The sequence below is a fragment of the Bos javanicus genome, chromosome 22 (genome assembly GCF_032452875.1).
Source record: "Bos javanicus breed banteng chromosome 22, ARS-OSU_banteng_1.0, whole genome shotgun sequence".
Classification (NCBI taxonomy): domain Eukaryota; kingdom Metazoa; phylum Chordata; class Mammalia; order Artiodactyla; family Bovidae; genus Bos; species Bos javanicus.
The window spans coordinates 53,529,283-53,542,270 of NC_083889.1; positions in this window are offsets into that span (position 1 = coordinate 53,529,283).

Sequence of the window (12,988 nt, forward strand, 5' to 3'; positions counted from 1 at the left end):
AGACTCAGTTTTTTGGCGAGATAAAATATGAGTCTGTGTTCAACAGAATTGACTATCCTTTTCCTTTAGATCTACATAAGGTACTTTCAAAGTAGTCATGTCTACAGCTTCTCTTTCTCTCAAAATTTTTATTTTTCTTCACATTGAGGTTGCTTTTTTGTTTTTGTATATATAGCATATAAATACAAGTTATAAAATACGCCATCTGATTTTAACTTTAACAAAGGATTTTAAAAAAAGGTATTAGGTATAATAACAGATTATCTTCAAAACTCTAGGTAAAAATGGAAGTAAGTACATTGAGTTTACCTGTCACTTTGAATGCTTCTCTGGAACTGTTTATACCCCAGCAGTCTTGTATCCTATAGTCTCCCGAATCTTCCCTTGACCTCGGAGGTGATGTTTAAGGGCTGATTCGTATTTTGGCTAAACTACTTACAAGCCTGTCGAGAATATTTCAGAGGAAAGAAGAGAAACATGAAGTAATTCTTTTGTGAAACATTGGTGTTTTTTCTTGACGGCACACCCTGACAGTTGTTTGAAGAGTCCTGTATGGAAGCATTTATTTTTAATCTACCGTTTATATACCTTATTCACTGTTCCTGGAAGTAGATGTATTAGCCAGTATTTTTTTTTCCTGAAAATTGAGTGGGTAAAAGTGTGAAATACCTGGAAAGGCTATTTTATAAAACAAAAGAATGATGGCTGTTCATTTCATCCATTTCACAAGAAAAGTGCAAAATTAGCCAGTATTCAAACTCATACATCTTTGATAAAATTATCATGATTAACCAATTCTCCCCAAAACTAAAACTCACAAAACTGTTTTTTTCACATCAGAACTGAAAACTAAAACTAGATGTGTGTGGGAATCATCACTTTGATTTTCCAAGTCACAGTTAAATTTTTATTTTGAACTCCATTTCATGGGGAAGGCTCTGTACCCCACCCACCCACCTTCCACAACTTTTCCATGAGGCTGGTCTAAATTCCAGGAGGTAAGAGCTCTGTAAATTAGTATGTGCTTTAGACAGATTAGAATTATGTTCTGGTTTTGTTGACATTGTTTTTTGGTATTTTCGAGTTAAGAGGAATAGGACTAGGGGAGTAGCTGTTAGAATGAACAAGAGAGGGTCAGTGATTTTGCAAGTTATTTCAGGAGATGTAGTCCCAGGATATGCAGGAGGAGAGAATGGAGAACTCATGGAGGATTCTGAATCATCTCACTGGTGCGAGTGGTGATGGAACAGGACTCAGACAGACTGGCGGATTGATGTGTTGAACTGACACAGCTTTTGGGGCACTCGGAAAACCTAGAGATGTAAGTTGTAAGCTTCTGGAAATATAAGTTGGGTATGCAGGTGAGAAGCATGGCTTAAAGGTGCAGGTTTGATGGTCATCCTCCTACAAGAGAGATGAAACTGTAGGAATGAGTGAAATTACACAGAAGAGGAAGGTACAGTGTGAAAACAAAGCAGTTGAGGAGAGACCCCAACAGACACCACTTTCCAGAGGGGAACAGAAGAGGGGTCAGCTACGGAGAGCGAGAAGAAGCAGGGAGGAGAGAGAAGAGCAGCAGAAGCCACGGAAAGTATAAAGAAGGAAGCGGTCCGCCCTGGGACATGCTGCCAAGCTGACTCAGACAGGTGTGAGGTTCGGCAAGTGGAGCTCATCCGATGGCTTTTGAGAAGTCTGTTTCAATAGGGAGGAGGAGAACAAAGCCAGACTGTGGGGATGACTGAGCTGTGACACGTGAGCAGTCATCAGGGAGTACTCTCCTCAAAGAGGTTAGCAATAAAGAGAAGGAAAAAGTTAGGGCAGCAGACGACAGGAAAAGTTTAGACAAAGGAAGGGTTGGTTTAGGGTTAATATTTGTTATTGTTTTGTTTCATTTTGAATCTAGAGGAGACAAGCATAATTTTAACCTGAGAAGGAATCAGAGAGAGAGAAAGGGATATAGGAGCTAAGCATTTATATATATGTATATATATGAAAGTGAAAATATTAGTTTCTCAGTCCTGACTCTGGGACTCCATGAACTGTAGCCCTCAGGCTCCTCTGTCCATGGGATTCTCCAGAGCAGAATACTGGAGTGGGTAGCCATTCCCTTCTCCAAGGAATCTTCCTGACCCAGGGATCAAACCTGGGTCTCTCACATTGCAGGCAGATTCTTTACCGTCTGAGCCACCAGGAAATTTTATATATATATATATATACACACATACATACACACACACACACACACACACACACACATATATATAATGGGTGGAGTTGACCCAGCAGAGGTTGGAGGAGGTGGATGGGAGCATGAAATCTGGGTCATACTTAGCCTTAGACAAGAGTTTCTCCTGAGAATTAGTAGGGAAAGAAGTTTTGTGGGTGTTCTAGAAGATGAGGTAAGAACTTAGATTATGTAGCCCCTGAGATACTTTGCATGCAGTTAATGACTTTGCCCTCTCTTTCTGGAAAAAAAGGGTGGCAATAATCAACCATGGTTGATGATCACTGATCGTTTGGGGTGAGTCATATCAATGGATATGCACCTTTCCCATAAAAGGAGGTACATGTAGTGCAGTAAAGAAAATGAACCTAATGGTTTTACTGTTCCTGTACAGTGCATCTTTGTGTCCAAGACATACGCTGGTTTCCTGTTTAATATTGTTTTAAAATATCTGCTCAGCCATCTGGAGAAAGAAAAAAGAGGAAGAAAGCTAACAGCAGCGGGCTGCAACCAAAGTGAAAGTAGCTGAACGTTGGCCTTGTGTTTGGAGTGACCACCTTTGGCTGGTCTCCATACAGGTCTATGTTGGCCTGGTATTTCTGCCTCTTTTCTTGTTTACAGAGAACAGGCGTGAGGCTTGACCTTTCAAAGGAGGGTGCCTTGGTTGTGGTGGCACATCAAACACTGGCAGATGTAACAAGGGTGCTTTTGCACTGGCTTTTATCTTACTTTCTCTTTATATCGCTAAATTATAAAAGTGATGCCCGCTTAACACATTATTCACCAGAGACATACTAACACATGCTGGACAGTATTGACTGGAGTGTTTCAGTATTCACTTACAGAACAAGTCGTTGGCCACAGACATTAGTTTCAAAAATCCCCCAGTGAATAAAGAGTTAATAATGAAATTAAAATGACAGGCGTACAATGTGTAGTGTAGGGATCAACCACCGCACACCCCTATCCCCATTCTATCACCCGGCCTGGGTTTGGGTATAAGGAGTCTGGTGCATCACCTTTCTGATTATGTATTTATAACTACATTTGTAAGTACCTAAGTGGAATCTTTCAGTGACTGCGATTCTCCAACTTGATTTTGCCACTTTATTATATATTATGACTATCTTTCCATGTCAGTGCACATGGATTCTTCCTGAGCATTTTGACAGCTGCAGAAGACTCCACTTTACTGCAGCACAGTTCATTTAGTCATCCCCCCAAAAGAGGAACATTTAAACAGTCTCAGGGTTTTTACCACATCAAAGCCACAGTAAACATCTCTGTACATACTTCTTCACCCTCTTGTTTTTTTCTTAAATAAATTCTTAGAAGTGAAGACAAATCACTGGGTCAAAGGGTGTGTGCATTCTCAGTTTTGATACTAATTTCCAGTTTGTCCTCAAAAAAAGAGAAGACCTACTCCTTTCTTTATCCTCCAACCAAAGTTTTAAAGCATGTCATTTCCTTATACCCTAGGCAATACCAGGTGTGTGTAATCTTTAATATTTCCTCACTTACTGATGAAGAAAATGGGAACATGAATTCAGGGATTTCCAGGGAGCTTACCCTTCTAGAAAAGCCGAAGGGGATCATCTGTGGGGGTTGAAGAGAAGGGAGGGGAATGATGCTTCAGGGCTAGGGAACTTTAGGGGACAGCCACCTGGGTCATGTGGAAGAGAAGCTGAGCCAGAATATCTCAGCAGCTGTAAAGGCCAGAAGAAATTGAGAAAACATAGTTCAAAAGTTTTTATGCCGTAAATACAGTTAGTTATGTGAGTTCTCAGGTTTTGGAACAAGAAAAACAACAACAAATAGATGGCTGGAAGCATTAAAGGCTGATCAAGCTGTTGTAACAGAGTCACTGGTAGGAAATAGAAGCTTCTCTTGGTGGAGTGATGACCTGGAGAAGTGAGTCAAGGAGAAGAGATGCTAGACCAGAAACACAGAAGGTTCACAAGGTCACAGAAAGACACAGAAGGTTCACAAGGTCACAGTCAGGTCACAGTCAGGACAGAGGCAAGGTTTAAGGAAAGTGTAGGAACTGGAGAAACTCAGACAGCTGGGGCTTCCCTGCTGGCTCAGATGGTAAAGAATCTGCCTGCTTTGCAGGAGACCCGGGTTCGAGCTTGTAAAGATCCCCTGGAGAAGGGAATGACTACCCACTCCAGGGTTCTTGCCTGCAAAGTTCCATGGACTGGGGAGTCTGGCAGGCTACAGTCCATGGGGTCGCAAAGAGTTGGACGTGACTAACACTTGCGTTGTTCAGAGAGTTGATGATCAGAGAGGGTCACTTCTGAGCTGTCAGCATGGCAGTGAAGCAGCTTCAGGCTTAGGCAGAGCCAGGATGAAGGGGCGCCAGCCAGGTCATCCTCGGGTATGCCTGAGTGCACGCAGGATCTGGAGGTTGGTGAAGATGACTGACGGGAGACGGGCAGCAGCGGGTGACTGGAGACGAGAGATGACCGAGGCAAGGGCCAGTAAGTGACCGAAGGAGGCACAGCCAAGTAGTCCCTCCAGGGGTCTGTGTGTCGAGGGGCGCAGTGGTGGAAAGAAGGAAGTATTTATCTTCTGGGATTGCTTTGAGGATTAAACTAAATATCACTTTTTAAACATGAAACGTTTGTTACTGAAACACAGTTCATTGTGCAAAAAATTTTGAAGGCTATAATGACTCACATCATAGAGGGTTTTAAAATACATACCTACTTTAAAGAAGCAAATCTTCATACTATTATAAATTCTAACTGAAAAATACATGGGGCCTATGGATAATCTCTCAACACACAGAACCTTCTCTGTGGATACAAGCAGAGATCCTAGGGAAGAAACTAACTCCATGGTTTTAATGGTTTCTCTCACACAATATTAGATATATAGATTCACACTAAATCTCTTACAATGCAAAACTTTTTCTGTCCTATACATGCGGCTATTGATGTCTAAGTTGTCTTCTGACTTATAATCAGGCCTCGTTATTTTTCAGTAAGACCAGATAAGAACAGTTAAGGACTGTAGATCTCCGCTTATGCTCACTGAAAGTTTCAATTCTGTGAGTGTTAGACGTTCAGAGTTTACCCTCCATGGGTTTGTTCAGGGGTGTTTCTATATAAAGTCGCAACCACATTTCTCCTCCACCGTACCTGCTGGTGCTGGGGAGGGTTTGCAGGCTGACCTAGTGAAGGCCAGATAAAGATACTTCAGTCCTGGAAAGACATCCTCCCCTTAGGGTAACACCAGATGGGTTTCTGAGCCTCCATTGTAGCAGTAAACCAGGTACATTACCTTTTTTCTTTTTTTTTATTTTTAAAACCTTTTAGTTGAAGTGAAAGTGTTAGTCGCTCAGTCGTGTCTGTGACTCAGTCGTGTCTGTGACTCAGTCGTGATTCTTTGCCACCCCGTGGACTGTAGCCCACCAGGCTCCTCTGTCCATGGAATTCTCCAGGCAAGAACACTGGAGTGGGTTTCTATTCCCTTGTCCAGGGTAGCTTCCTGACCCAGGGATCGAACCCGTGTCTCTTGTGTTTCCTGCGTTGGCAGCTGGATTCTTTATTGAAATATTTATACACAAATACATACAAATTTGTATAAGCATTTAAATTTTCAAAGACTTGATTGAAGTTATACATACAAGAATATAACTCATTATTTTTCACAAACTAAAAATATATAACTTGCACACAGATCATGACACAGAATAGTGCCATAGCACTGGAACCCCAGAAGTCACCCTTTGCTCCCTTTTAGACAGTAACAGATAAAGACATATAACTTATCTTTATATCCCTTTGTTTTTTAGAGTGTTGGGTTATTTTTTCCCTTGTGAAGATAGTGTTTCTAGTCATGACTTACTTGCCAGTACTTTTAGCAAAGCGATGACATTTTGGGCAGCAGTAACTCCGGCACTAGATGCGAACATACCATTCACGCTTTGTTAGGAATTCACGCGCTGGGCTGTTGGAGGTTTGCTGTGCCTCCTCTGCCCTCTCTGCCTTGCTTTCCCAGGCTAACTCTTGCCGGTCCCTCAAGATTCAGTTCAGGGATCTTCTCAATAGTCTCCTTGAAGTCCCAGACTGAACTAAGTGCCCCTTATCTAGTTCCCCAGAGAGTGACCAGTGATATGAATGTGACCTTCTAATGGGTCTAGCTCCTTTGCTACACAGTTAGGAGCCTAGAGAGCAGGGGTTTCAATCCTCTTTGCTCTCCCAACATCCACAGACATTTAAGGCACAGGGCCCAAGCCCTATAAAATATGTTAAATAAAATACTATGGATATTATATAATATATATTAAATATATAATATATAGTATGATATATGATAAAATATATAATAAAATAAGGGTTTCCCAGGTGGTGCTAGTGGTAAAGAACCCACCACCTACCAATGCAGGAGACATAAGAGACTCAGGTTCAATCCCTGGGTGGGGAAGATCCCCTGGAGGACAGCATGGCAACCCACTCGAGGCAGTATTCTTGCCTGGAGAATCCATGGACAGAGGAGCCTGGCAGACTACAGTCCATGATGTCACAAAGAGTCAGACATGACTGAAGTGACTTGGCATGCATGCACACATAATAAGATAATGTGAGTCCATGACAATGAAAAGAAAACCACACACCCAAATTAGTAATAGTTTCATGGGATATCTTCAAAATGTATCATTAAGTCAACCGATCAACTAGAATTCAATTTGTAGTTATATAAAAACATAAGGGTTAAATCACAAGAACTAAATAATTCATTCTTGAAGACTCATAATTATGAAAGTCATATAAACCAAACTCAAAATAACATTTAACACAGGAAATAGGGATAGCTGGATGTTTGCTAATATATGATGCATGTCCAGGAGAAGGCTTGCCCAGAGCAACCCCTCCCTCCCCCCCAAACACACACAGTATCTGGAAGCCAGCAGGCACTCACAAATGTTTGTTGAGATGTTCCTGTTTAATTTCAATTCAGTTCTTCAAGAATTGCTCAGAGGTATTATAGCCCAGCCCTTGCTGGGGGCAGGGGGAGGGGGCAATTCAGGTTGATCATGTAATAAAGACTCCATCCTTCAAGGAGCTTGAAATAGAGTAGTGAGAAAGACAAGTATAAACCTACCAAGAATGACACCCACCCCATTGAGAAAACTACCATCCATGAACACAGCTGCACTAGGCGATTCAGACTTTGCAAAGGGACTGCAGAGCCCTATCTTGGTAAGCAGAGCTTCCTGAGCACATCTAAGTTTTCCATTTTCTAAGCTGGAATGCAGTTGGTGAACATATTTCCATTGACATTAGTCCAGGTAAACATGTAGCAAAGATCGTAGATCTAGGGAGGCCCACATTCCTGAAGAAGACACTAGAATAGATACTCCATCACTGTGTACATAGTGTATCTCTTTCCGCAGTTTGACTTGAAATAACAAATCGAAAAGCACATCTCTGGACAGTTTTACTGCCTTACCTGATGAAAATTCTGGTTCCTTGCTCAGGACAACCTTCTCTCCCTCAATCATCATGCTCACCCACAACTCTTGCACACACCTTTTAAAGACCAGCTGGAATTCTGCCTCCTGAAAGACTCTCCTGAACTTCCTTTTACCTTCAAGACAGTTGACTTTCTCTTCTCTGAACTCCCATTCCCCATATTGCCTGCTCTGAGATCCCTTTGCAAGCGTGCGTCTTCCCTTGGCTTGATCATAAGGCCCTGTTTGAAAGGGACAAATCCCATCTTGCTTATTGTTCCCTTCCCCAGAGTGTCTGTTGTATATCAGGTTTTCCACAAACAATTGCTGAATACAGGGATTGAGCTTGTGGGTCTGACTCAGATGCAGACATGCACATGAAGCTGTGGAATGAGGATTTGGTGCATATCATCCTATTGGCTCAGTGGGTAAAGAATCTGCCTGCAGTGAAGGAGACCAGGGTTTGATCCCTGGGTAGGGAAGATCCACCCAGAGAACGAAATGGTAACCCACTGCAGTATTCTTACCTGGGAAATCCCATGGACAGAGGAGCCTGGGGCGTTACAGTCTATGGGGCTCACAAGAGTTGGACTTAGTGACTAACCCACCACCACACCATATATACAGTAAATTATTCTCGTACTTCACAAGGAGGTATTCCTCCCAACCAGTTCCTAACATTTCTTAGTCAGTCTTCAGTTTTCGATGTTTGGGGTGTTTCTTTCCTTTGGGTTGTTTTAATTTTGGAGATTTAGATCAGTGAAGCTAATATATCATTTGGGCTAAGACATTACCATCATCCACACGGTCGTAAAGGGAGTTGTAGTATTTTATGGTGAACCACTTCCTTGCCTGACCTCCTGTAAAACGTATGATATTTATTTCACAAATCTAACTTGTCAGCACCCTCTAATACTCTGTGGTCACCTGGAGCACTTTGAAACCAATTGACTCAACGAGCAAATAGAAGAACTGAAAATGGCCTCATGCCATCTCCTTCTCCAGGGGATCTTTCCAACCCAGGATGGAACGCATGTCTCCTGCACTGGCAGGCAGATTCTTAACCACTGACTCACCAGGAAAACCCAGTCAAATGCCATAGTTCCTGTAAAGACTCTTTGAATCCTGCATTCTTCCCTTCTTTCACGTCTTGACTACTTTCTCGGTTGTAACTGGATAGGGTGAGGGGAGTTACAGAGGACCCTGGTAGTGTCACATGGACAAAGCCGTATTCCTCCTTCAAGATAATCCCCTTCCCCTGAAATGATTCTCCCCTACCATTTCCTGCCTACTACAGGAGAAGTTCAGTGTTTTGTCAAATGTTCCTTTCCCATACAGTCTTCAAGATTCATATTGTTTAATGATTTTCTTTATTACTTTCTCTTTTAAGTAAAGCCTCACCTTAGTCCCTCAACCCTACCCAAAGATTTATAGAGTAGGGGACTTTCGGGCTTCCTGAATCCTCCAGTTCTTCCCTGAGATGCTGTCTTGGCCACAGAACCTGGCACACAAAGGGGAGCTCTGTAAATAGTGGCAGAAGAAGTCACTATGTCAAGACCAAGCAAATCTGTCACCTTCCTGTTCCTCCTTTCGCCTAGTCTAGGTTGTAAACACCCCCAAATTGGCGGCCCGGTGTTAAGACTAGTCATTTATAAACTCATAAAAGTCTCATTTTGTAACAATATAAAAAGACCAGAGTTGATCTTTATTTACATTGAGCTCTGCTACATGGTGGACTTCCCAGGTGACTCAGTGATAAAGAATCTGTCTGCCAATGTAGGAGATGCAAGAGATGTGTGTTCGATCCCTGGGTTAGGAAGATCCCATGGAGGAGGAAATGGCAACCTGCTCCAGTATTCTTGCCTGGAAAATTCCATGGGCAGAGGAGCTTGGTGGCTTGTAGTCCACGGAATTGCAAAGAGTGGGACGTGATTGAGTGACTGAGCATGCGTGCTGCTAAAAGGTATGTAATAGCCTTGGTTGTATGCCTCCCACCCAATCCGTCCAGAGTGACACTCACGTGTGCACACACACAAACACATTTTTTTTTTAATTGTCACAGTGATTTAAAAAAAAAAATAGGAGGCTGAGAAACTCACAGTTAAAGTAGGGTGGAGCTCTTTTCCTTCACAGCTCGATTTATTTGCTCTGGTAACCAACACAAGCTAGTAAGCAGCACGTGTTCAGCCTTTTCATGAGCCAGATTCATCACTTTAAGACCAAAATACATGTTCATATTTGCTGACACTATTTAGACAGCTTATGTAATAACACTTGGCTCAGCTGGATAGATGGGCTAACAGTGATATTGTTAACATCCTTGGTACAGAAGATTTTGGATTAAAGTAGAATTTTAAATTAAAATTACTGATGCAGCTTTGCAAAACAACTTAAAAAATCACCAAGCCCCAGACGTATTCACCAATGAAATATTTGTATTATCCACCCATGGCTTTGACTCCCTTGCATTAACAGCACTCAGTAAGCATGGGAGTTTGCTAGCAAGAAAATACACTTAAGTTTCCTTAGAAATGCAAACTGGTGAACAACTGTTTACTTAAACTTCTTAAAAGTGTTTATGAAATTCCTTCTTTATCCACAACATCTAGTAAAGTGACCTTCTCTCTATGTGAATTCAGTGAGTACCTATTACAGTAAGGAAAAGAAAATAAAGATTTTGAGGATTAATTATGGAAATAGAATATGTCTAGCCTAGTGTAGGCACTAAATAATGGCAACTCTTATTATCAAATTTGACAAACACTCATTGAACAGAAACATAAGGAATGCTATAGCAAAACAGAACTTTAAGTGATCTTAGAGGGAGTCATCATGCGGGTCTCAGGATGAGAATCTGCCTTTAGATCCTGCAGGGGGACAGAGGTTCTACCCAGATACTACTGGGAGGCCAGTCAAGTTGGTCAGAGCCAAGCCAGTGCTCCCAGGCCATCCTTCCATGCCTGGGAGCGCTCCAGGTGACACGCAGAGCAACCTCTTGTCCCTGAGGACTGAGATCCTTCCATGGGCAACTGCCTGCATATCATTCCTGAATCATCCAAGCAAAGGATTCCTAACCATGCCCCATCCAAACAGAACAACTGCCCTTTCACCCCCTGCTTTTTAGCCGTCATGGGACACTCGATCCCCTACCCGGAGGGTGAGGGCCTTATGTACAGAGGGGTGGGGATAAATTTGGAAGAAAAAAGCTCTGTCACTTGTATTTGGGTGGAACTAAATGGTCAGGAAACCCTTGCCAAGAAGCCAAGAGATCTGAATTCCAGACTTGGTTCTGCTGCTCTTATTCCTGGCCAAGACACTTTACTTTTCTGAGCTGTCTTTCCTCATCTGAAAGTATTATATCCTTCTAACTCCTACTTTGTCTGAATTTAAAATTATCCATTTAAATTACTTCCATTTTACTGTATTGACCACTTAACTACTAAACGTTTTCATTGCTCCACCTCTTTTTCTAAAGACGTCATCCATTTGTAAGTGATGAAACTAATACAAATATGTTTCTAAAGAGCAAAACCAGAAAGCAGGTGTGAACTATTCTGGTATGGTGCATATTCAATCATATTCTGGTTTCAAGAATTTCATTTTTCTTTTCATTTATCACCATATTCGTTTTATTTAATGTAAATCGTGTACAGAGCTTAGTAATTTTCCCAAGAACTGAGTTGAGTACTTTTTTAACTTGACACTTTAACTGCCAGAATAAAGTAGTAGCAGATAAATTCTGTAGAATAAAGCTTACTTACAAATGGATGACGTCTTTAGAAAAAGAGGTGCGTTTAGTAGTTAAGTGGTCAATACAGTAAAATGGAAGTAATTTAAATGGATTGACCACTTAACTACTAAACGTTTTCATTGCTCCACCTCTTTTTCTAAAGACGTCATCCATTTGTAAGTAAGCTTTATTCTACAGAATTTATCTGCTACTACTTTATTGTGGCAGTTACAGTGTCAAGTTAAAAAAGTACTGAACTCAGTTCTTGGGGAAATTACTAAGCTCTGTACACGATTTACATTAAATAAAACGAATATGGTGATAAATGAAAAGAAAAATGAAATTCTTGAAACCAGAATATAATTGAATATGCACCATACCAGAATAGTTCACACCTGCTTTCTGGTTTTGCTCTTTAGAAACATATTTGTATTAGTTTCATCACTGACTCAAGCTTCAGATGCCCCCACCTAGTCTTCTGAAGCCTTGAACATGTGACCTTGGCTCTCGGTCTCTTCATCGATAAATTAACCAGGTGGAACCAGCTCTCTAAAATCCTGTCTAGATTTTTAGGTTCCAATTGTGATTCTTTTTTTTTCAATTGTGACCCATTTTAAGTTGCACTGTGTAGGAGCCAAATTCAACCTAAGGTCTCAAAGCATTATCTACACTAGCTCGTCTGTTCCTGAGATAGGGATGATGGTAAACGTCCTCCCCCAGCTTTGAGTGTCCCAGTGTCTGGTTCTGTGCTCCTTCTCATTTCAGTGTCTATCATGTGGGGCTCACTTTCTAGTTTACAGGCTGCCTCCCCAGTGATTGTATCTGCTTGTGTTTGTCTTCTGAGCCTCTGAAATGCCCCCTGAATGACCTATGCCCATTCATTGGCTTTCATCTACCCAAGCCCAAGCTCCCTTTACCCCACTGACATAATCCACCTCTTTCTAGACCTCTGCCTCTTCCAGAACAGTGGTTCTTTTTTGTCTTCTTAGCCACACCATGCAACATCTGGGATCTTAATTCCCTGACCAGGGATAGAACCTATGTCCCCTGATGGGGAGTCCAGAGTCCCAACCACTGAACCACCAGGGAAGTCCCTAGGATAGTGCTTCATAAAGAGTGGGCCACAGTCAGCCCTGGAGGTCGGTAAAAATTGCAGATTCCAAAGACCCAAGCTTGACTTCGTGATTCAGGATTTCTGGAGGTGAGGCCACGGAAGCATTTGTACAACACTTTCCCCTGATGATTCTAGGCATAACAGTTTGAAATACACTGCTCTTTCACCAGTTTCCGTTTGCGGTTGTTTTGTTGTTGTTTGTTTTTAAGGGAAAAGGCGCTATATTAGAGATTTTTTTTATCAAGAATGTAAGAAGAAATAGCAGTGTGGAGCGGGTTGTTCAAAGGTCTGTCCAGGAATATGGCAGCTCTGGTGCTGGTGGCCTATTTCAGCCAAGTAGGAAGTCTGGGAGAGGAGAGAATTAAGTCTGGGACGCCCCCACGAGTCCGCTGGAAGGTCAGGAGTCAGCAGTCGTGGCAACGGCCATTCGTCGGGGCCGCCAGGCCACAGGAAGTGCTGGGC